The 23,617-nt window shown below is 45.9% G+C and overlaps 1 protein-coding gene across 1 annotated transcript in view; it reads left to right on the top strand.

Moving 5' to 3' along the window:
* Positions 1 to 23,617, top strand: part of LOC119383503 (octopamine receptor) — a 139,608-nt gene that overhangs the window by 38,097 nt on the left and 77,894 nt on the right. The window contains exon 2 of the mRNA XM_037651671.1: positions 4,527 to 4,605. The gene's annotated coding sequence lies outside the window, so the exon portion shown is untranslated. The remainder of the gene's footprint in view (positions 1 to 4,526; positions 4,606 to 23,617) is intronic.

The following is a 23,617-nucleotide window of genomic DNA, read 5'->3' as shown; positions in this document are numbered from 1 at the left end:
ATTTTAACGAGGCTATCGTACAAAGCATGCCGCGGTGCATCTCTGTAGTGCTCCAAGGAAACCAGTAGAGTGCTCCACATAACTTCCATCAGTAAACCACCAATACATGGAATTTTTCGATCTCGTCAAGGGTCCACAGAGCATTCGTTTACGCACCACCCGTGGCGGATCACCAATAAGTAGTAATGAATGTGGACTAGGGAGATAGCTAACGAAAACTACCTGGGTTACGACGGCGCAAAAAGGCCATGCTGAGCGAGCCGTTCCTTGAAGTGGGACGAATATCGTAACTTACGTTTGCTGTGTGGTATATGGCCGACAAGTCACCTACGACACATGCCGCTGTGACGAGTCATTTTGCTAGCCCACCTGGTGGCAACTGACACCCGATGTGCCTGATAGACGAGCGCTCCAAGGTAGCTGCATTCATTTAATTATAATAATGGTAATAAAGAAAGAGGATGACCTTATATTTAGGTAAGGCGGTCCCATGCCGACAATTTCCCACAGGATGAGCGCCCTCCCAACTTCGTTCTGCCGAGCACCACGCCGGAAATGCGCTTGTACCTATTTTACCAGTAGGTTCCCGGCGGCAGCTATGCTCTGCCTTCCACAGAAGCGGCTGATGCTCGAGCTCAAGTTCTAGCCCCATTCTACCAGAGCTCAATTTGAAGCCCAACGCTACCAAGGTAGCAACATTCATATAATAACCTAGTCACATTGGTGTTCGATAAAGTGGTGAGGATATATAAGAAAATTTAGCAGTGGTTAAGCTTTTGACATCTGTCGTTGTGCAAGATTGCGCGCCTAATTCACATGGTTGGAGCTTCCTTCAACTGTCCCTTTTTCACTCTGCCTAACGTCATCCCTATCCTACAGGACAGGAGAGCTACGAACAACCTGTGGTTATCCTCACTGGCCTTCTAACATCCTTTTCTCCCGATGAGTGTTAGGCAATGTTTTTATTCTTCCTGGCAATTAAGCCAACATACTTATCACTATCACGTTAAAATTCATGGAGGCCACCCTACCATGCATTAAAAAAAGTGCACGCAGTACATACCGAGCATTTTAAACTTTCTCGACCATTACTGCATTATTTGTTGAAGCCGCAAGGACTGTGGCAACTGCCCCGCAGGTATGTATCCTTCCTACATACAGCCATGGTTAGTCTATTGGTAAATCCTGTCTTTTTTCACATTCGATTTGGAGACAAGAACATATCTGACTCGTGACAATCTCAGGAGGGCATTGAGCACGTACTTTATCTCAAGTGCGTAGTATTTTAGGGGCATGACTTGTCGTCTATCCGTAGATCTCATGTGGCGTGATCACGCTGAAAATCGAGTGGTCAATACAGGCGCAAAACAAGGCTAGCAATGCTCAAAACCTGATTAAAATAAACAGGCAAGGTCTAAAATAAAATAGTTAACAGGAAGAACTAAGAAGTAATTGCAGTAATCAACTTAATATCGCTAAAATTGCTTTGCAAACATGCGGCTAACACCCGCGCCGCGCATGAGAGGGCGCCAGCGTCTCCCAAATCACACGGGTGCTCCTCCCAACGGCATTTCTCCGGCGCCTTCGTCGCTACATCTAAGGAGGGGGGGGGGGAAACAATCTGACGGAACTCGCTCTGGAGGATAGCTATCTCAACTGCCGTAATAAGCAGGGATTCGATAAAGCGCACCAGAAAGTACCGCGCATGTCGCACACCCAGTTTGCGAATCTCCCTAAGGAGATTCTTTCCGTGCCGGGGAAACCCTACATGCTTACTTCAAACGTTCACGTCATCGACGGCTCCGTAAACGGAGCAGTGGGAACTCTACGAACGGGAATCTCTGGGTGCCCGCGCTACGCTCTTACTCAGGTTTCACAGTAGCGGATCTGCACAGAGCGCGGAATTTAAAGCTACAACAATCGCTGCACGATTTTTTCTCAAGACTAAAACGGTGAACGCAATATCTGAGGAGTGCGCGAAAAATCACCTGGACCATATGCCGTTCTGCGAGACAAAGGATCCTTTTTCCACAGGCAAGTGCGTCGCAAGCTTGCGAAGAAAGGCGGCCGTGTTGCTTGGATTTGTAATATTGAGCCGCACTTGTCGAATTCCTTCCACCCTTCTTAAGAACTTTGGGAGAAAGCACTGACCAGCTCCAACCTCAATGATCAGCACTCGCTGATATTACATATCAATTCTGCGCAATTTCGCAAGGTGGCGGAAGTGTTACGAAAGAAAAAAATTGACAAGCACCTGTTTTGTAGCACCTGTTTTGTAGCACGTAGCACGTAAAGGACATACAAACGGATTTCTCAGAAAGAAAGCTTCTTAGTTCGTTAAAGAACCCCAGGTGGTCGGAAGCCCTCCACTACGGCATCTCTCATAATCATAATCATATTGTGGTTTTGGTATGTTAAAACCTCCCCCCCTCCCCAAAACACACACCCATCCACCCCCACCCCCCCTCCACACACGCACAAAAAAAATTACACCATTCATTTATTCACCTATATGCCGACTGTGTCTGACCGCAAGGCAATGGTAGACAGCCTCACCTGTGCACAATGCTAATGTTCCGTTCGCTCTCGACTTTCTTTTCATACGGCGTTCATTGGTCCGGCGCAGCGTAACAAACTTAACGCTCGTCTGTCTCGCACCTTTCCAACTTGTCAACTTCCTTTTCATTCATTTCTCTTTCCGTGTATCTTTTTTGTCTATTAGTTCAATCACCACGAGTGCACGCCGAGAGATTCGTCTGACCGCTAAGGATATCTTCGATAGCCGCGGCAGATCAAAGCAACTTTCAGCAGTGTACGTGCAGCTGCTCGGAAAAGTTACCGCGATCCCCTCAGTTCCGAAAGTCAAGCTGGTTTACTCTTGGTGAAACCATTCTGTCATGGTGTGCTCCTGGCAGGTCTTCTAAGATTGATCGAGACACGAGGTGAGGTGAAGGAAAAACATAACTGTGACGGATTAGCACGCGGAAAAACTACAAAAAGTGGCCGTAATTTAGAAGGATGCCTGTTACAAGTGCACATGCTTTTGACGGAAGGGTGTCGGCTCGCGCGGCCTGTTAGTAACTGTTCACAAGATGTACAATAGTCAGCGTATAAAAGACGGAGACAAAAGAAGAATTTACAAGAGAGCAAAGAGAAAAACGAGGATCTTTTGCAGTGAAAGGGTATTGATGCGCAAATATTTTGTTCTTTTATGTTTTTCTTAACCTCCTCGGTCCCACGACATCTGTTTGGGTATCTTGCTTTTAGTACTTTTTTAATATTAACTCCGAAGTATTATGTAAATTATTCATCCTGAATATAGGGTCCGTTGCATATGTCGGCCGTTATATCTAAGATTATTTTATCCAGGTTTTCGCGGTATTATCGGTATTATCGTCACATCTTGTAGAGATAGATAGATAGATAGATAGATAGATAGATAGATAGATAGATAGATAGATAGATAGATAGATAGATAGATAGATAGATAGATAGATAGATAGATAGATAGATAGATAGATAGATAGATAGATAGATAGATAGATAGATAGATAGATAGATAGATAGATAGATAGATAGATAGATAGATAGATAGATAGATAGATAGATATGCATGGAGAGAGAGACCTGAATTATAACATCGCGTTTGCTACCGTACGCTTGTTGGAGCGGGCAAGGGAAAGAAATGTTTAAAAAAGGAGCAGCGAGAAGAGCAGGCGCCCGAAAACAAATGTACAAGCAAAGAGGAAGGTGCCGATCACCTTCCATTTTCCTATTCAATAGGAACACATCATTGTATGGTCACGCACGACAAAAATGCCTGTAAAAAGGCGCCCGCTGAAATCGCAATGCAGTGTTTCGACAGACGCATCTCCACACTTCGTGAAATTCTCATCGCTGTCAGCCGCTATAACATCGCACCACTATGCTTATGAGAATGACGATTACGATGCCTAACACGACAAGTCCGTTGAAGCGAGCCGCATTACATACTGATACTTCATGATTTAAGTAACTTACCTTTTAGCTGTTTGCTGTCGATAAGCGATCTTGGATTCATTACGATCATTTGGAATGGAAACAAGTATGCTAAAGACAAGACGTAACCAGATAGACAAGTCTGACAAGTGCCACCGACAGGAGAACTGCGCCTGCCCCCGTTTCATAAAAAAAGGAATATAAATAGAGAGAGAAAGAAAGAGAGAGAGAGAGAAACATTTTAATCAAAAGCTGGATATGTTTGCCAGGAGAATCATTCCGTATGCGCATACGACCAATTCAGCCTGTAAAGCTGGCGCGTACACTTCTTCAGACTTGAATCTGTGTGACTGGCTCTGGGGAATTTAAGTATCAAAGTCGACTTCAGCATTGACACAGATAATGCCTACGCTTTCTCTGCATTTCTCCTTTGGTAGCTTCATTCCTATGCAGAATTTTAGTTAATTAGTTATACACAAGATGTTTCATCGCGCATTTCGCGAAGAATGACGCTTACATAACTGACACGTTATCACTACCTTTTACAGATGAAAGACAAGACTACACGAGCCTAGGCCCTCCAGGTCTCCGACATATTAATCGGTCACGGGTTCGAGTTGATTTGAGGTAAGCACACGTGTCTGTCCTGAGCACGCGTCGTATAAGATGCATCGTGAAAGTTATAACATGCATCGTGAAAACGTAGTCTATATAAATATACTGCAACTTCTGTGCGCATTTAATGCAATAAGTGAGAACATGCATCCTGAATACGTAGTCTATATAAATATACTGCAACTTCTGTGCGCATTTCATTCAATAAGTGAGAACACGTACCTAAAATTGTAAAGGTTAATCTAAATTGCGAGTTTTCTTTTCCTTGAGGATACTATGAACTGTTGGCAAGCTAATCACTTAAAATGAAGAACAGCGTATGCGCACAGCTGTACCACATACAATTTTAACCGTGGTATTTAGAATTGTCCAGACAGCGTACGAAGAACGCAAGAAAAAAATCCTGCCAATCCTCGCGCATGTTTGAAGGCCGCCCACGGACTTAAAAATGCATTGAGTGCCAGAACTGAAATTAAATTTACATATGTAAAGTAAACTCCAGATGTAATGTTCGCCACTGAATTTCTGAAGTACAGCTATTCCTGTACAGCGACGTGGAATGAGCAAAAAACAAATTACTACACTTGCCTCGGTCCACCGCTAAAAGCAGTGAACAGATAGACGTACAAGGTGCGAAGTTTGTGTCACTATTGGCGTGTCGGACTGAGTTAAAAAAGACAATCGCTGAATCATCCTGAGAAAGCGCCAGGAGCAGTTGTAAAGCCCGTTAAAGTCAATGATTTATTTTTGTTGCGATAGCAAGTATATGGAGACTCTCGGCTGGTTGTCACCATCGGCGATGCCGTCGCCGTCATGTCGCGTATATGTATATGTATGTATATAAGCTACCAAAGAAAAATAATTTAGAAAATACTTTCCGACGCGCGGAATCGAACGGGCGACCTCTCGCTCCGCAGCGCGCGGCGTTAGACCTCTAGGCCACGAAAAGTGTCTTTCAGCATGCTAACAGCAAGCTAATAAATGTGAGGCATTTCTTAGCGAACCTTTGGCCCTTTGAGCGTTTCTATCTATCTATCTATCTATCTATCTAGCCGCCTACATCATGGGGCTCCCATGATCGCCTCCTTAACTTGGTATAGACCACAATTGGCATGGAGGGGTAAGATGATTTGACGAATATGACTGTCGGCTCACGATATGAATAACGTGAAAATCCTGTCGTACACGCCATCAAACCCTTTCATCCAGACATGTGTGGCACATACCCGTTTGCCACGAGCCGTGGTGTATGGGTATGCACCAAAGGTGACTGGAAGTTTATAACTACCCACGAACGGCGAGAACAGACAATGATAATTTAAATGCGAGAGCGTTAAGAAAAACCGACATCGCCAGCGTTGACCCGGCAAATGGAAAGAATAAAATTAGGATCCCAACAGGAATCGAACCCAAGCATTCTGCGTGGCAATCAGGCATTTTACCAAAGAGCCGCGCCAAGTCCATAGACTGGTTTAGAAAAACAGCCTGTGCAGGCGTAAACACTACATATGTAGTCCTACGATACAGGCGTCATATCAGATTAACGTCTGTGGCTCCAATGTTGGCTCCGCTGTTATAGTAGTCTAATAAACAATACATTTGTATTCCCATGATACATTTGTACAATACATTTGTATTGTATTTGTATTTGTGGAAAACAATACATTTGTATTCCCAGCTATATTGAAGCATTGCTCAACCCAGGTGGAATCCATTAACGAAAGGTACGTGATATTCACATGATTGTACCATAAAGTGCACTTAGCTTCGATAATACTGACGCATGCATTCTAACGTGAGGGCTCACATTACGTCGCCCCATAAGTTACCGTTTAAACGCCAGCGTTGTTGACGTACCTGGTAAGCCCACGATGTGCACACACTTACTACACTCACCTCGTAACGCTTGGCTCAAAGCCATAAAATACAGCATAGAAGTACTCGCTGAATGCTTCGCATGAAACCAGTTCCCACAAAACGTGGGACCTGCCGAATTTTTTATATACGCCATTTACTTCAGCCTGCTTTCTTGTTCACCAGCCGGATGGCGCGAAGTGTGTGAGAGGCGCGCTTTAAAATGTCGTCGCTCCGCTCGTTGCGATGCGCGCGCGCCACCTGCCACGCGAGAGGCGCGTGGTGCACTTTGCCCTACAGGGCGTGGTCGCCTGCGCTCGTGCTTATCTCGTGAGGGGTGTGGTTTGCATGTCTTGTGCTTTCACCGCGACGTCCGCGCCAAAGTTACGAAGCGTGCGAAGGTCACTTCGCTCGATGCAGCGGCCCATTTGCGAAAGGAGCATCCTGTTAAAACAGAAAGAAGTAGTAGCAGTAGTAGTAAACATTTATTAAGCTGTTATATACAGAGAGGTTGTTCGGGAAACCAGCCCCTAGTGGAGCTCCTGTTACAGCTGTTCGCGCTGGTCTTGTGTATACCTGTGAGTTCGTTTCGTGCGTCCCTCTTTATGGTTGAGCAGCGCGCTTTAAGTGTCGAGCTGTGACACTTGATAGCTGTGACACTTTAAGCGTGTGAGCTATGACACCTGTGCGTGTTCTTTTCATGCGTCCTTTTGCGCTTGAGCGACGCGCTGGCACTTCGAGCTGCTTTCCGTTCTTCGCGTTACGTTCCAATTTGTTGCTGTCGCATTCATTGCATCGCCGTTGCGGCCAAACTGTGATTTTTTTTTTAACAATCACAATTGTGAAGGCATAGTAAACGCTCTGACAGGCGGGCATGTTCCCACTGATTCATACTCAAAAATAATTGCTCTAAGATGAGATAGGAATGTATGCGTAAAGAGCGAACACCACCATGCAGCATCAACTTAAAACTAGCTATTACTTTCTTTGTTAAAACAGACAAACAAATAAAAAATATGTAGAATCTAGACGGATGGGTGGATATTAAGAGGATTTCTGGAATCCAAGCGATGGATAGTACCACAAAACTCCATACTGGATCATACTGGATACATTTATAATTTTAGCTTGTAATAATTGAAAGCTATGGCTGCCCCCCCCCCCTCGTTGTCTTCCAAACTGATGCATAACTAGGGACGTTCAGCGCAATAACACGGAGAGACACAGGGAGAGAGTAACCCGCGAGAGTCACAGGGAGAGAGTAACCCGCGAAATAGCTGAGGCTTACGTTATCGAAAAACAAGGCTCGAAGTGCGTGAGCCAACCATCACTGCTCCTTCATCAAAAAGAATTTTCGTTTCTTAGCATGCCTTCGTAGGGCCGCACTCGACAGAATAAGGGTATTATTTTTTGCGCAGCCGGCATGGTTGCGTCATTTCGCATGCGTTCCGTATATTCGTCAGATGGGCGTGCGTGATGTGTTGTAATTTCGATTGTATATTTGATTTACTGGGTTTTCTGTATGATTTGGCATTGCTGGATGACACGTGCGAGATTCCCTGTTTAGTTGATGACTTGTAGGCGTGTTCTTGATAAAACATCATGTTTCTTGTAGACCTATATTTGTAAGAGAGCGAGGCGTGAGATTGCTGCGATTAGAGTTTTATATATATGCATGTGCGTTCCCAAATAAACGTGGTTTGAAGTTAGCGCATGTGTTGTCTGCGTCTCTTTCTTGTGGCTCCGTGTTATTGCGCTGAACGTCCCTAGTTATGCATCTTTACCAACCCGCCCAACTCGCCGCACTTCCAAACTGATGCTGTAAAATCTCGCTAACACGGTTGGTCCCGAGCTTTCCGCCATGAGTTTTTGAGCTTTCTTCTAAATGTCTTCGCAACAGATTCACTAATCTTCCCCACTTATAAAATTACACCATCTCCCGCTAAAGGGGACCATGAGGCGATGCGAAGCCAGAGCACTTGCACGATCGCGTTTCGTTGGCGTTCGTTGGGCATGCTACCGACCTCGCGTCGTGGAACGCGAAGAGGGACGCGCGTCGTATCTTCCATCTAGCGCGGCCGTTAATTCTCACAGGGCGAGCGGGGAACGCGGTCGACAGGCGGGCGAGAGGGGGCAGCGTAGGAGAGGAGGGAGAAGGGGAGGGGACGCGCATGCGCTCGAGCTCATCGCGGCGTTGCGCAGGAGAGAATTTCGGCATGTCTAGCCCGCGTTTCAGTGAAAGAGTGGAAAGGGGGAGGGGAGAGGGAAAGTGGAGTGGGGGAGGGGAGAGAGAAAGTGGAGAGGGGAGGGAGGAGAGAGGGGAAGGGGAGAGGGAAAGTGGCGAGGGAAAGTGGAAAGGGAAAGTGGAAAGGGAAAGTGGAAAGGGAAAGTGGAAAGGGAAAGTGGAGATGGAAAGGGGAGAGTGTGAGTGGAGAGGATGTGTGTGGAGAGGGTATGCGCATGCGCAGTAAGGGTGGTCACGCCGCACACCACCACCACCACCACCACCACCACCGGATTGAGCTCCGCCTTAAGATACTTCGCATCTAATATTGTCTTTGTAACGTAACGTTTCGGGAAGTCTTCCTCCCGTATACAGAAAAGCCACTTAACTTCAAGCCTAGATTTGAACGCCTGACGTCCCTACAACGCCTATTGAGAATGCGCCCAAGGGAAGCGCACTGAGCGTCTTAGCCACCTCTATGCCTGCAGTTCCATTCATTATCCAGACTTCGTCGAGTCAATCCGTGGCTTAAACTTAAGGAGGTATTCTACACACGGAGATTACTCCTTCCTTGATTATCCAATGAATATTCTCTACTCCAGATAAATAAAAAAGCGATCGGCTGGACAAAGCGCAAGGTCGATATCCGGAATTACTCATCTCTCTATAATTCAGACTTCGAGAAAATTGTATTCCTCTAATAATAATAATAATAATAATAATAATAATAATAATAATAATAATAATAATAATAATAATAATAATAATAATTGATGGGGTTTAACATCCCAAATCCTCGATATGACCATGAGAGACACCGTAGTGGAGGGCTCCGGAAATTTCGACCACCTGGCGTTCTTTAACGTGCACCGAACTTTAAGTACACAAGCCGGAAACATTTTCGCCTCCATCGAAAATAAAATTGAATTCCTCAACCGCGTTTTATGATCATTTTGCGATGGTCCTTTCGTTGGGATGTTCTACAGGTTGACGAGCGCTAGAAAGAAAATGAAAGACGCCATGCCGACTGCGCCTGAATACAGCGTTCCGGGGATGCCCGTTACCTATAAAGAAAGAAAGAAAGAAAGAAAGTAAGAAAGGAAGAAAGAAAGAAAGAAAAAAAGGAAGAAATGCAGAAAGAAAGAAAGAAAGAAAGAAAGGAAGAAAGAAAGAAAGAGAGAAAGAAAGAAGAAAGGAGGAAAGAAAGAAAGAAATAGAGAAAGAAAGAAAGAAAGAAAGGAAGAAAGAAAGAAGAAAAGAAAGAAAGAGAGAAAGAAAGAAGAAAGAAAGAAAGGAGGAAAGAAAGAAAGAAGGGAGGAAGAAAAGAAAGAAAGAAAGAAAGAAAGAGAGAAAGAAAGGAGGAAAGAAAGAAAGAAAGAAAGAAAGAAAGGAGGAAAGAAAGAAAGAAAGAAAGGAGGAAAAAACGAAAGAAAGAAAGAAAGAAAGTAAGAAAGAAAGGAAGAAAGAAAAAAAGGAAGAAATACAGAAAGAAAGAAAGAAGGAAAGGAGGAAAAAAGAAAGAAAGAAAGAAAGAAAGGAGGAAAGAAAGAAAGAAAGAAAGAAAGGAGGAAAAAAAAGAAAGAAAGAAAGAAAGAAAGAAAGAAAGAAAGAAAGAAAGAAAGAAAGAAAGAAAGAAAGGAAGAAAGAAAGAAAGAAAGAGAAATTTAAGGATACTTATCGAGTGACTATGCCATGGTATCGGGGGAATCCACATTCTTGGGGCGCTTCTCCGAACCGCTTGCCGTGGAATCATGACCGGGCCGCTTGGGAGCTATCCGACTATCTCGAGTGTTGCAATGATACGTCTGACGAAGGAGCGTAGTGTGCCTCGATGTGCGCGCCCCCCTTAGGGTGCTGCCATTCTTTGAAGGGGCTGATGCCGCCGCGACGCCATTTTTTGCCCCGCGTCTCGCATCACACAGCACAGCCTCCGTAGAGTGGTAAGACACCAGTAAGACGCCGTGGGCTCAAATATGGCAGCCGCGGCGCAGTAGACGCTGCAGATGTCCTCACCCTAAAGCGGACAAAACGCGCATCAAGGCACCCTAAAGGAGCGTTGCCGCGCGCGCCATCGCGTTATTGCTGAGAGTGTGAGGGGGCACGGACGGACGCCGCCGACTGACGTCGCCGCCGCGTTGCGCAACAGTTGCGCAACGCGCGATGGAAGGAGCAACGCGCAACTGTTGCTATGCGCCGCTGTGCCATCGCGTGATTGCTGGGAAAGTGTGAGGGGGAGAGGCCACAACTGGCACCGTTCCAGGGCACGGACGGACGGACGCCGCGAGTATACTACCCTTGTCACACGGGTAGTCTAACCACAGTTAAGCACGGCGGCTGTTAAGTCTAACGGCTGTTGTACCGTGTCACACGACAACCCTAACCGCAGTTAATCCGCTAATGACCGTTTTCGTAAACGGAGGTAGGCAACACCTGTTAGCGCCGTAAACTGACAAAATGGCGACCCCCATGTCGGACGAGCAGCTCGGCTCTCAGCGAAATATCGAGGCAAAAGCGTGTCAACTGGACCGTTGCGACGACGGAGACGTTGATACGCATTTGGGAAGATAAATTACCGGCTTTGAGGTGCAAGTTTGTCCCTGCTGCAAAAATCTCGTGTACATTTCACGAGATTGATACACGACTGCGTTCGTTCATTGAACAGGGCTTCACGCTATTTGATAGACGCGCATAATAACACGCTGCTGACGCGTCCATAATCGAGCGTGAAGCCCTGAGCCCTGTACAAGGCGGTGTTACAGCGGTGTTGCACGAACGCAGCCATGTATCAACTAAAGAACGTTTGGAAGCGCTGCAAATGTGTGAGAGCGTCTCTGTCAGGTTTACGGTAACTGTGGTTACATCCGCTAACTGCAGTTGGTTATAACAGCGCTTAAGCTTACCCCTGTGAGAAGGGTGTACGACATCAAAGGCTTTCGCCTTAAAAAGTTTTGAAGAAAACATTGGAGGGCAGTGTGCTGTCATCAGAAGCTACTGGCAAACGTTACTGGTAACGCCACACACGACGTCCCGAAAAAAGACGAGAGACGAAAACACACAACGCAATATAGGTACGTAGAACACCCAAAATAGCTCCCGTTTAAACTCGTCATTCCTCTCCTACTGGACAACATAAAAAGAAGTAATCAATATATTATCGGCAAACATGTTTTTATTAATCATTAAAGGCTGCAATCTTTATAACTATTGAAGGTAGCAGATTGCTGAAAAGAAACTTATTGTCATTTCACTCATATTCGGAGTATATCTTGAGCAGAAACGTTAAAGTGGTTGCGGAAAGCAGACACTGCTAAGAACATATCAGCTAAATCCATTGGCTAAATCTTGCAGTCGCGCGCGTCAAGGAGAGTTTCGAAGCCCATCCCAAGATTCAATCTTCGCAAGCAACTAAAGTTAGTTCTCGAACCACCAAAGCTTGCCCTAGAGCCATCAAAGTAATACAAAACCTCCGTGCAACTTGCATCATTATGCTTCATGTATTTCAATTTTTAATAATTTTTCAAAACACTACAAGAGTTCTGCCTCAATACGGAACGCTTTTGTATAGGGCAAAGACCTCTGCGTTGTGACCCAGGCGAATGTAAATGCACACTTTTCCTACTCGACATGCTTTCCGCGTAGGTGGCTCCAGTATGTTTCCTTTGTCGATGGTACTTGAAAATATTGCTTGGTTCTTTTCTTCTTTGGCATTCTTTTGCCCTGAAAGGCCTTCATGATAGCACAGTTGCCTTCAAAAACATAAGTTCACAAAAACATAGCTGCACTTACACATCTGAGCCTAGCCGAGTTCTTTCAGGGCTAGGCGCTCCTAGCAATGAAGGCCGTTTAAGAAACGGTTATTCACCCTGCGGGAAGTGTATATTGAAACTGTTTTTCAAAACATTCGCGACCGATAAGGGGCATTGTACTTTTATTTGAACGTCCTTCGTTCCCTGTCGAATAAAAAAAAAAGTCCAGCCCTATAGTTCTTCACATCCCAACCAGATGATTGCTGGTTTTGTATGTTCATATCTGTAATTTATCTGCATTATGAAGCTTCATGAGAGTTCGTAGCTTCCAAAGGCTCTTTTCAACGTGCCAAATACACGATCTGCGTATCAGGCATATCGCGCTGACCGTAGTGTGGCTATGCCACGGCCGCGATCACTCTATTCACCTTATGCTTAGCAGTGCCCATCTTCACTCCACTGCCGGAACTACTCAATGAAAAAATGTAGTGCCCAGCCGCAATTAAGCGCAGAACACTTTTTCAATTGTGATATACAGAAGTATATTAGACGAGCAGTGCTATACAGAGAACGCCCTAATCGCTTTAGAAATATGCCTCATTTTCTCCTCCATTTGCCATTTTAAAATCATTTCTAGACAGACACAATTTTATTAGACGACAGGACATTGATGCCACAAGGAAAGAGTGTCTTCTACAGATCAGACATCTGAATTTCTTCATATGGCAATGTTTTCGGAGCATGTAGCGCGTTGTTTTGCAAATATCTCGTCGTAACGTTTTTTTCGGCAACCCGTTCAAGATGTCGAGGATGATGTGTATAAAGCACGTTGGCGGACTAATTGGTTGAGCTTAATAACACAGTGCAGTGCGAATCAACATGGACAGCAAAAAAAAAAAAAGAATGATAGCACACAAGGTGCGTACGTGTTGCTCATTTCTTCTAAAACTGGACATTTTGTATGACTTGGAAATGGCGCTTAATAACTTCGTCTTGGCTTGGTCTTCGGCAGATCGCGCAAAAAAAAGGAAAGCTATACATAGTTGAAAAATGTTTACAGTAGAGTGAATAAACAATGTGAAATTATTTATACACACTGATCTCTTATGAACTGGTCTTATGAACTGATTATCGCACTGATCTCTTATAAGGTTAGTGCTGTTTCATTGGAACACTCGTTGTTTGTCATAATTAACCTCGCTAAATGGTTTCCTCCAGCTTAAATGTACAAAATAGCGCACATTATATCTACGGCAACGAAAGCTTTGCCGTATAAGCGTTGCCGTTTTGTTCGATGACGTTATAATAATTAAATGAGAAGTGTAGCATAAAAACTCTAAGCTATGCCGGCGAATACCTTTCATAGGTATACACTGAGAGAAATAGCAACCACTATGTTAATTTCTGCAAGGAAATGTACCTATTTTTGACTACAAACATGAAGGCTTATTGTATTTCAGCCTCTTTCATGGTACAGCACCTGGTATCAACTGATAGGTTACGCTGTTCTGCTTCTCAATGGCGCGGTGATGAAGCAGTCTTATGGTAATTGCGGTACCTACGGAAATGACCGTGCTGATGAAGCCGCCCGATCTGCCCATGATGCTCTCCATTGTGCAGCTATACCGCTGTCAAGAACGGACGCCGCAACAAGGCATCGTTCACTTGCACGTGAACTGACACTGGCAGAGTGGAACTCGACGGAATTTACCAACGCCCGTCTTCACGACTTGGACCCAAATCTACAGCTCCGTCTTCCGTCGGGAATAACTAGAGCTGAGGAGACGCTCCTGTGCCGCCTGTTGCTTGGGGTGGCCTTCACGAATGCTTACTCGTTTCAAATCGGAATGGCCAGCAGCCCGACATGTGATAGTTGTAGCTGCGAGGAGACAATCGCCTATCTTATCTGTGAGTGTCCTCGCTTCAGTGTACCAAGAGAAGAACTGTCCAAAGTGTTATATAGACTTGAAAATCGTCCATTGTCGGAGGGAAAGATCTTAGGAAACTGGCCGAAACCGTCCTCGGCACGGAAAGCTTTGAAAGCGTTGTTGCGCTTTTTGCGCACAACTAGTCTCATAGACAGACTTTAAGCAGTGTCGTTCATCGTATTTTTGTTCTTTATTTTCTGCTTTTTGTAACATCTCTTTTCTATCATCTTTCACTCCCCTTTCCCCTTTGCCCAGCACAGGGTAGCCAGCCGGTCTGAGAACTGGCTAACCTCTCTGTCTTCCTGTTTTTCTTCTCCTGTTAGTCCCTTTCATGACACCGCACTGTATCTTTCAGTCCCGAATTTCCGAGAAAACCTTACTGTGGACGCAGATGATACTTTTAAGGATACAAAAAATACTGTATACTGCATAGGCGCCTGTTTACTAGGCGGCTGTGTGCACTATATATATATGTGCACGGGTAGTACAGCCATTAGGAACTGTTGCGTATAGCCGCAGGGCTAATGAATAGCAATTTTCTGGTGAAAGCAACTTTCATTAACGTCGACAACGCAGGCCGAGGGGCAACATCATCAGAGGTGCATGAAAGCAGGCAGTGCCGTAAACACGTAGCGTAGGAGTAAACATGTTCAAGGAACACGCGAAGAAACAAAGATGACCCATTGTACCGCTGAAATGGTGTCCCAAAGCTCTGAGGAGTAGTGTATGGAGGTAACATGAAGCGCCGACCACAGGAAAATAAGAAAATACAGGCCCACAAATAACTTTCTCATGAAATTGCCTCCCCCCCCCCCCCTTAATACTTGAAGCACGCATGTTTACCGATAATGTGAACCTTCGCCTTTCTGTCGTACTATATTCGCACATGCCCTTGCGCTTACGATGAACGTATGAAACTCATAGTCGATGTCATGGGACAGCCATAGAGCGGAAAATGTTTCAGCGTAATCCTTTTTTTTCTCCCAGATATCAATTTACCAGTGCAGTGAATACTTCCCAAGAAAGTTATTCATATGAAGAGACCTGAATAAAAGTGAACAAGCTAATAAAGAAGTCACAGTTTCACCGCAAGGGCGAAGCATCGAATGCAATAGATATAAATTGGAATGTCACACGAAGAACAACAAGCAGCACGAAACTTGCAGCGCGCCGCTGAAGCACAAAAAAAAAGAGGACGCTCGAAAAAAAAAAAAAACGCACAGGTATACGCAGGACAAGGGCGAACTTACAAGTGTCACAGGTGTTACGTCGTTTTGTTTGAGCAGCGCGCTGCAAGTGTCGACTACGCAGAAGCCGACGCTTTTAGATATGTTTTTTATATTTAAAGTGCGGCGCGTGGAGCGATCCCTCTGCGTCACCTGCCATGCGGTGGCGTCTGACGCAAGGTGTGCCCGGCATTCTTTCTTTTTTAAAGACGATAGTCTTTCTTGGGGAACTTAAACGCCGAAATTTTGGTCTGTCTTTCTGTCTGTCCTTCTGTCTGTCCTTCTGTCTGTCTTTCTGTTTGTCGGCACGTCCCTCGATTCAGCCACTCGGCCAAAGTTGAACCACTTGCCCAAGGGCCAGCCATCGTGAACGGCTGACTAGGTTCATACTTGTGTACATTGTTGATCAAAAAACAAACATTACGCATATCTGAGGCGCAACATCACTAGGTAAGTATTAGACGGTGTGTTCCTTTAACAAAAAATACATAGATACGCAATTTTAAAGACCTTGATGGTATGCGTTTAACGTTGAGACTTAAAAGACTGCCACAGCTGAAGCGATCAGCGGTCCAAGCCGAGCAAGCGCGAGCGCCAACAACAACCGTCTTCGTCTTCTTCTTTCGCAGGCGTTCTTGTCTGCGCCCTACCATGTTACAAATCACTCCCCCGCGGAAAAGGAGCCATCCTGGCGACCTAAGGAACAGGTACAACTGGTGGGTCATAATGCGGCTTCAGTCGATCGACGTGAACAGTCTCGCGGCCGCGACGACGGCGGTTCGTAGATGATTGAACAGGCTCAATCATATAGTTAACTGGGGATGCTTGACGTAGGACACGGTAGGGGCCTTCGTACTTAGGCAGTAGCTTTGTGGAAAGGCCAGGAGCGGAGGAGGGAACGCGAAGCCACACCAACGTTTCAGGCGAATACGACTGAGGAGGCAGGTTTTCGTCGTGACGGTCCTCCTGGCCCTACTCGCCCTACAATGTTACAACCCTAGTTTCTTAAGGTGAGCTGAAAATGCGACTGCGCTGAAACTTGTCTTCCTCCGTGCCCTCTGCACAAGCTCATGTTGTGTTTCGGTTTCGGTTCAGTATTGCATTGTACGAATGACAGGGGGCGCCGCTCTGGCATTCCTGTTTTACCCAGGCGACGTGTAAAGTTTGTGGAGAGTACTCGTTGAGTGCGGACGTTTCTTCTCCTTCGGCGCATCGCGCCAAACAGCGTGTTCGGGCTGGCCGGCGTCCCCACCGCTCGCGTTGGTCACCGCCGGTCTTCGCCTGCCGCTGCGCCGGGACTACCAGCCCGCAACACAGCACTCATGTTTCCCGATGTATTGCCAGATGGCCCATATCTCACGCAGCGCCTCTTCTATCGTCTTTAGACGACATTTGCAGCGAAGCACGCAGATACGCGGCCAATTTTTTCGTTCCACATCACTAGTCGGTAGAGAAAAGGGCCACTTTTTCGTGTTCGTCTCAAGAGCAGTATTGAAATTGAAAGAGAATGTAGGAGCGTCGCGTGATAAAGAATACGCTCGAGCTCCTCCGAAATAATCGTACCCACAGAGGTAAATAGTGTATACAGAAAGCTTGCCGTTATAATGCCGGCGGATGCTTTCTGATTCGAATCCCCGGTCAGGTTCTTCGGAATTTCTTTGTACTGAATCATTTTGTTTTGTGCCTTTGTGTGTATATATATATATATATATATATATATATATATATATATATATATATATATATATATATATATATATATATATATATATATATATATATATATATATATATACTTAGATAGATAGATAGATAGATAGATAGATAGATAGATAGATAGATAGATAGATAGATAGATAGAATAGATAGGGCAACGACGACGGAGAAGACAAAAATCCGCCGAGAGTGTCCATATAATTGCTATCGCAATAATAGATGCTGATGCGACGTCGTATGGGCTTCGAACAGATTTTGAAAATTTGTGCTTTCGTCCAATTTGTTTATCTTACATTGATTCTTCGATTCGTGCCTATGACTGAGATATAAACGCTCTGAAATTTCTTAGAGCAACCGCATAGCTGTTCATTTTGCTCATTTAAAGCCAGGGCTTCACCCCAAGTCCAGCGGTATGAACTGCTGAGTGTGTCTTTCTTGTATTGATTTGTGCTTATCTGATCTCTTCTTGTATTTATCTGCTTTTTCTGCTCTTTTCCGTTGTTTTAGTTGCATTATGTGATATGTTCTATCCTTTCCTGTTGTTTTTTTGTGATTATCTCATTTCTTTTGCGATCATCTGTTTTCTGTTCTATGTTCTGATTTCTACTCTGTTTCTACTGTTTGTTTCTCCGAGCGTGGTGCGTCTATAGCTCCAGGCACTGGCGTTTCGCCTCCGCTTCTCTCTTCCGTAGATCTGTGTCTAACTTCCGGCGCTGGCGTTTCGCTGTCACTTAGCATGCTCCGGCAGACGAACTAGCCCTTCGGCGACGCTGGTGTTCACGGTAAAGTGCGCGCTCGCGTTCCAACCGTTTAGCCTGTTTGGCTGCTCCACACTGCTCCACAGTTAAACGCTTAACTTAAGAATCAAAGGTATGAAAGCAAGAACAACGTTATACTAAGAGATTAGCAAAATCATCCTGTCGGATTCACTATTGTGCGTTCAGTGTAACGTTCCAGAAGACCTGAAACACGTTCTGTGTGAATGCAGGCGATACGCGTCAGAGAGACGATCTCTGAAGGCGGCCTTGCACCTTCAACGGGACTCGTGTTTAGAGCTGCGACATACTGTGGGCCCATGAAAAACCAGTACCTCTGTGTTACGCGCTGAACAAAAATTTGTAAACAGTAGTTTGTGTGTGTGTCTGTGGTGTGTGTGTGTGTGTGTGTGTGTGTGTGTGTGTGTGTGTGTGTGTGTGTGTGTGTGTGTGTGTGTGTGTGTGTGTGTGTTTTGTGGTTATCAGTGTACATAGCATTATCATCAGCCAGCACCTACCTGGAGCAGCAGGTCAGGCGAAGAGCCAGACTAACATTTCCAGCTTTTCATTAAAACACTTCTCTCTCTCTCGTCTCATCATCTTTATCGCCTACTTTCATTATTGTGTGCAGGTACACGAACTAGGCTGTACGCGTGAAATTACTGCAGATACACTGTATTCTAACGCTTCATTCGGCCCGTTATTTAAACGAAGAGCGTCTCTTTATTGTGGTCATTGGATGTGGAAGCATTTGGTTGATCGGAAAGGAGAGAGAGGGGGAGGGAGCGGAGGCTCAAATTCCCCGCGGTAGAGTACTCATATCAACGTTCATTGGCTGAGTTTTCTATTTTTTAAGTGTTTTTGTAACGTTAGATACACTGGGCGAGGCGGAGCGATTTCTCGTGGCAGTTTGAGAGCCGTGCTGCGCATGCGCGAAGAGCAGTGACGCCCCACGGCGCACAGCTAGCGCACCGGAGCCCCCGCCGTCGCGCGCGCCTCGCTGGTCTGCGCATTCCAGAGGAGTGACGTCATAACCATGGCAGACACATTGGCGATGGCGCGCGCCCAGCTGTGCGCCTCCTTTGCGCAGTGGCCGTCTGACGCTGCGCAGGAGCCGCTTGATAGCGCCTCTCATTTTGCGTGCATACGCAGACGTATCAGTGGGGGTATACATATAGCGGGGAGGAGGAAAAGGAAAACGGAAGGACAGGGAAGTTAGCCATTTGTCAGACCGGCTGGCTGGCGTGGTACAGCCATGGAGAAGGAGAGCGCAAATGCTGCTGCGCAGAAAAGTGGATGCGATGCGAAGCCGGAGCACTTGCACGATCGCGTTCCGTTGGCGTTCATTGGGCATGCTACCAACCTCGCGTCGTGGAACGCGAAGAGGAGCACTACGCGCGTCGTGTCTTTCCTCTAGCCTGGCCGTTAATTCTCACAGGGCGAGCGGGGAACGCGGTTGACAGGCGCGCGAGAGGGAGGCAGCGTAGGAGAGGAGAGAGAGGGGGAGGGGACGCGCATGCGCTGGCGCTCATCGCGGCGCTGTGCAGGAGAGAATTTCGGCATGTCGAGCCCGCATTTCAGAGGAGTCAACCGAAGCAAGCGCTGGGCTGAACGCGCGCAGTGCTCTACCCACTTTATATTCACACTTGAAGGAGAGGAGACTAAAAAGAGGAGAGTAGCGCATGTGCCACGAGATTAGAAGCGAGAACGCAGGATAAGCGCAAGCAGGTGCTGGGAGAGAAGTGGAGAGAGTAACGCGCCGCTGTTGAAGAGAGGGAAGGAGGAGTGTTGCGCATGCGTAGTGTAAGTGTGGACGCTAAGGCCGCAGGACATACCTCCGAGCAAGAGATGCTTCGCATCTAAAAGGAAAGAAAACAGGAGAGAGAGGAATGGCAAGGGTGGTAACCAGTTTGGCATAACTGGTAAGCTACCCTGCACAGGGGAAAGGAATGGGGGAGAAAGTTTTCGAAAAGAACATTGTAATATGCTGGGTGTTCTTCAGAATACTATCAAAAATAAAGATAAAAAGTGATCTGTCAGGTACGGCGGATCTCCATAAATGTTGAACTTACAATACTTCTCAGGTAATCACCTAAGACTCGCTAATAACAAATGAACTAATTACCTTGCACACACATTAGACTTCGGAAATAGTATCCGGCGAATATCCAGAGCTATTGACTTGGAATGAAATCTCAGGGCGGCGCGGATTTCGAAATATCCACCATCAAGCTTGCGGCGAATGTGTAGCGTCGCTTCAGTTACTCTTGTAATAAAACGCTGCTTTGTGCACTAAATCTCGAGGAGTAACTTGAATACCCGCGTACTTCGTAGCAAACCTTGGGAATTATATTTTTTTTCGAAACTGGTCACAGGCCGAAAATTTGTTTGAAGTTTGGCCGCCTTGAGAACACACCGTCATGAAATCGTCGAAAGCAGTGTGCGGCGTAAAGAAATAATGCTCTTTAAATTTCAGATAGCAAATCTCAGTTAAATAAGTTAGTTAACATGATTTCATGATGATTTCATGGTTTGTGGACATCGGCAGTATCCTGACAGTTTGCGTTGGAAGACATATGTTTCTTTTTTTCATCGGAACCCTTAACATAACAATTTCTGTCTGTCTCCAGGAGATGTATCTTACTTCAAAAAGGACTTCTTTAGGAGGAGTTGGTGCTTAGATTGTTTAGACATGCTTGACTGTGGCGCATAAATTGGGGCCTCGCCTTTAAGAGTTCAACGCGATAGCGGTGTCCGGCCCCGTCCTCATCGCGCTCTGTTTCGCTTCTCATTATGTTCAGTCGGCCACACACACACACACACACACACACACACACACACACACACACACACACACACACACACACACACACACACACACACACACACACACACACACACACACACACACACACACACACACACACACACACACGCAGGCACGCACATACGCACACGCACACGCACACACATACACACACTCACACACGCTTATAGTCAAGGTAAAGGTTTCTGCCCTCTTCAACAGCAATTCTATGACAACAGTGTACCCACTACGTGTGTGTAAGAAGAGAATGCGCGCACTTATGTGTGTGCCCTTTGTAACGGGTGGCATGCTTTAAGCCAGCAGCAATTACGCGCGTGATAATTGTTCGTAAGGGAATACACGCAGTAATGTGTATGCCTTTTGTAATGCGCGGCCGACTTTAAACCACCAACTCGTTATGCACTTCAGATGGTGCGACGCCCGATCACAATGTACGCTTGTACCACGTTTTACAGTAATATTACATCGCGTACTGTGACGCCTGTACACAGGATGTGTATATTTGTGAAACATGAAAGTTACTTTAAGTGCAGTTGCAAGCACTGACGTGGCTCTGCGGTAGAACATCAAGTCGAAGGCCTGGGTTCGATACCACCTCGGATACATCATCTTTTATTATTTGCATCCATGGCGATTTTTCGGTCACGGACAATGATGATTTTTCGCTCACAACGAACGACGCCGACGCCGACACCAGAATTTCTGCGACACGGGCTCTTTACCGCTAATACATTAAAATGTATTACCTGAAAGGAGGATATAAGTGTGGCGCTTCTCTTCTCTTTTCATCCCCCTTTTCACTAAATGTATCTTGCGTCACATTCAAGCATGTATATTACTCGTAATAAGGAAATACAGATTGCTCGAAGTGTATTGACCGATCAGTATTACTATCGTAATCTTCGTAAGCACCTGCTGCACTTAGCAGGATTACAGAGTGCGAGGGTGCGGAGTGGCCGGTCGTTCAGGTGCATTCGGCGTTCCCAAGTTCCCTGTGTCTCCCCTTGTTTGTTGACACAACTTCGGCTGCACTCGTCCGAGGCTTAAGGCTCTCTACCCAAAGATGATTCCCCATTGCGAAAGTTGCGCTCTCGTGTACAGGAGAGTAAAGGAGAACGCTTAATGACCCCCGCGAATCTCGGCACTAAATGTGTATATCTGTTTACCCAACGAACGTAGGTCCCCAAGTAAACTTCTCCAGAGTGCGAAAACAGTGTGCTGCCTGTCCACTGATGGACATCGCTGGTCCTCCCATAATATGCTCCTTAGAGAAAGAGAGAGAGAGATTAAGTTGGGGTGAGGAAAGGGTGCTATTTATATGCAGCCCTAGTTGAGAGCACGGCAGAGGGTCAATGCCTCAGAGCAGACGCTACATTCTTGGCAAACCAGTATTACCGACAATTTTAGTGGCGAGATCCTTTTGCATGCCTGCTCTAGCCAGCTTGTAGGCTATAATGTGCTTTTAATTCTAATTTTCGCAAGATATTTCAAAGCCGCGTGGTAGACACCCCTTTCATAATCCATAAATGCGCTTCCCTGCGCTGCCTGTTAGCGGGATAGCGTTAAAGAGGTCGTTTCCCAGAAATTCCGGTGTCGGGGTCGGCGACAGTGTGGTTGGTTGTGAGCAAAAAAATCAAGGTTGCCTGTGAGGGAAAATTTAAGATAGGTAAAAATAAATAAATAATAAAAGATATTCCGTCCGAGTAAGATTCGAACCCAGGCCTTCTACGCGGCAAGCAGGGGGTTCTGCCATGGAGTCACGGCAGTGCTTGAAACTACTTTGTTAAAAAAAGGCGCTATAGGAATGTCACGTAGTGGGAAGAGTCTCCTAAACGCACGTAATATTGCGTAGCAGAATCTTAGAATCACACCGGGCGTCAAAACATGTGAATTGCGCAACGAGTGGGTGGTTTAAAGCTGCCCACCCATTACGAAGTGTGCAGCTGCGTAGGTGCGCGTGGCAGCTGACGGACGCGTAAAGTGCACTTCGCAACTGTACTTGAAGTCGTAGAGTTTTCTACAATACTTATTAGAGGGAACTCTGGCGCTAGTGTCTATGGGAGGTGCAACGCATGACGCTTCAGCCAGCATGGGAATGATGGGTAGTACACAAATTTGTCTAAACTTCGTTCTTTCGGCTCCGTTTGACTGCGCGTCGCCTGCATCCGCTTTGTCGCAAAACAAAGTTCAGCAAAAGTGAGCAGTTCCACTTCACCACTTTAACTTTTTTAAGCTCGCCAAACCAAACCTGGTCACGAAGTTCACAACGGTATATTCTTTTATCCAAAACGAACGCCAAAACACAGCAATAAACAAAGCCACAAGTACGTTTGAAGCCGCAAGCACGAAGACTGGGCAAATTTGTGTACTACCCATCATTCCCGTGGTAGCTGAACGATCGCAGCGCCAGAGTCCCCGCTAGTTAATTTTAGGAAACTCTATGCTTGAAGTGGGCATTCTAGGATAGTTTGAAACAGCCAATGTTTGCGGGAGCCCGATTGAGTTATCGCGTTCAACTCTTGAAGGGCATCCTCGAATTTTTCGCCTAACTAATGGCGGCTCGCGTCGTGCCTCAAGCGGTCCTAGTTGCATGCGCTGGGGCTCGTATATTATGCGAGTTTATATCAAGACAACTGCGCCTATCTTTTTTCCGCATAACAGCGAGAGCAGACTGTTTGCAGAATTAGCTAGATGCCATTAGTTGGGCTAAGTGGATCGCAGGAAAGCTAATTTAACAATTATGAAAGG

This window comes from Rhipicephalus sanguineus, chromosome 2 (genome assembly GCF_013339695.2).
Source record: "Rhipicephalus sanguineus isolate Rsan-2018 chromosome 2, BIME_Rsan_1.4, whole genome shotgun sequence".
Taxonomy (NCBI): Eukaryota; Metazoa; Arthropoda; class Arachnida; order Ixodida; family Ixodidae; genus Rhipicephalus; species Rhipicephalus sanguineus.
The sequence above is the reverse complement of the archived record's forward strand: the minus strand, read 5'-3'. Positions and strand labels throughout refer to the sequence as shown.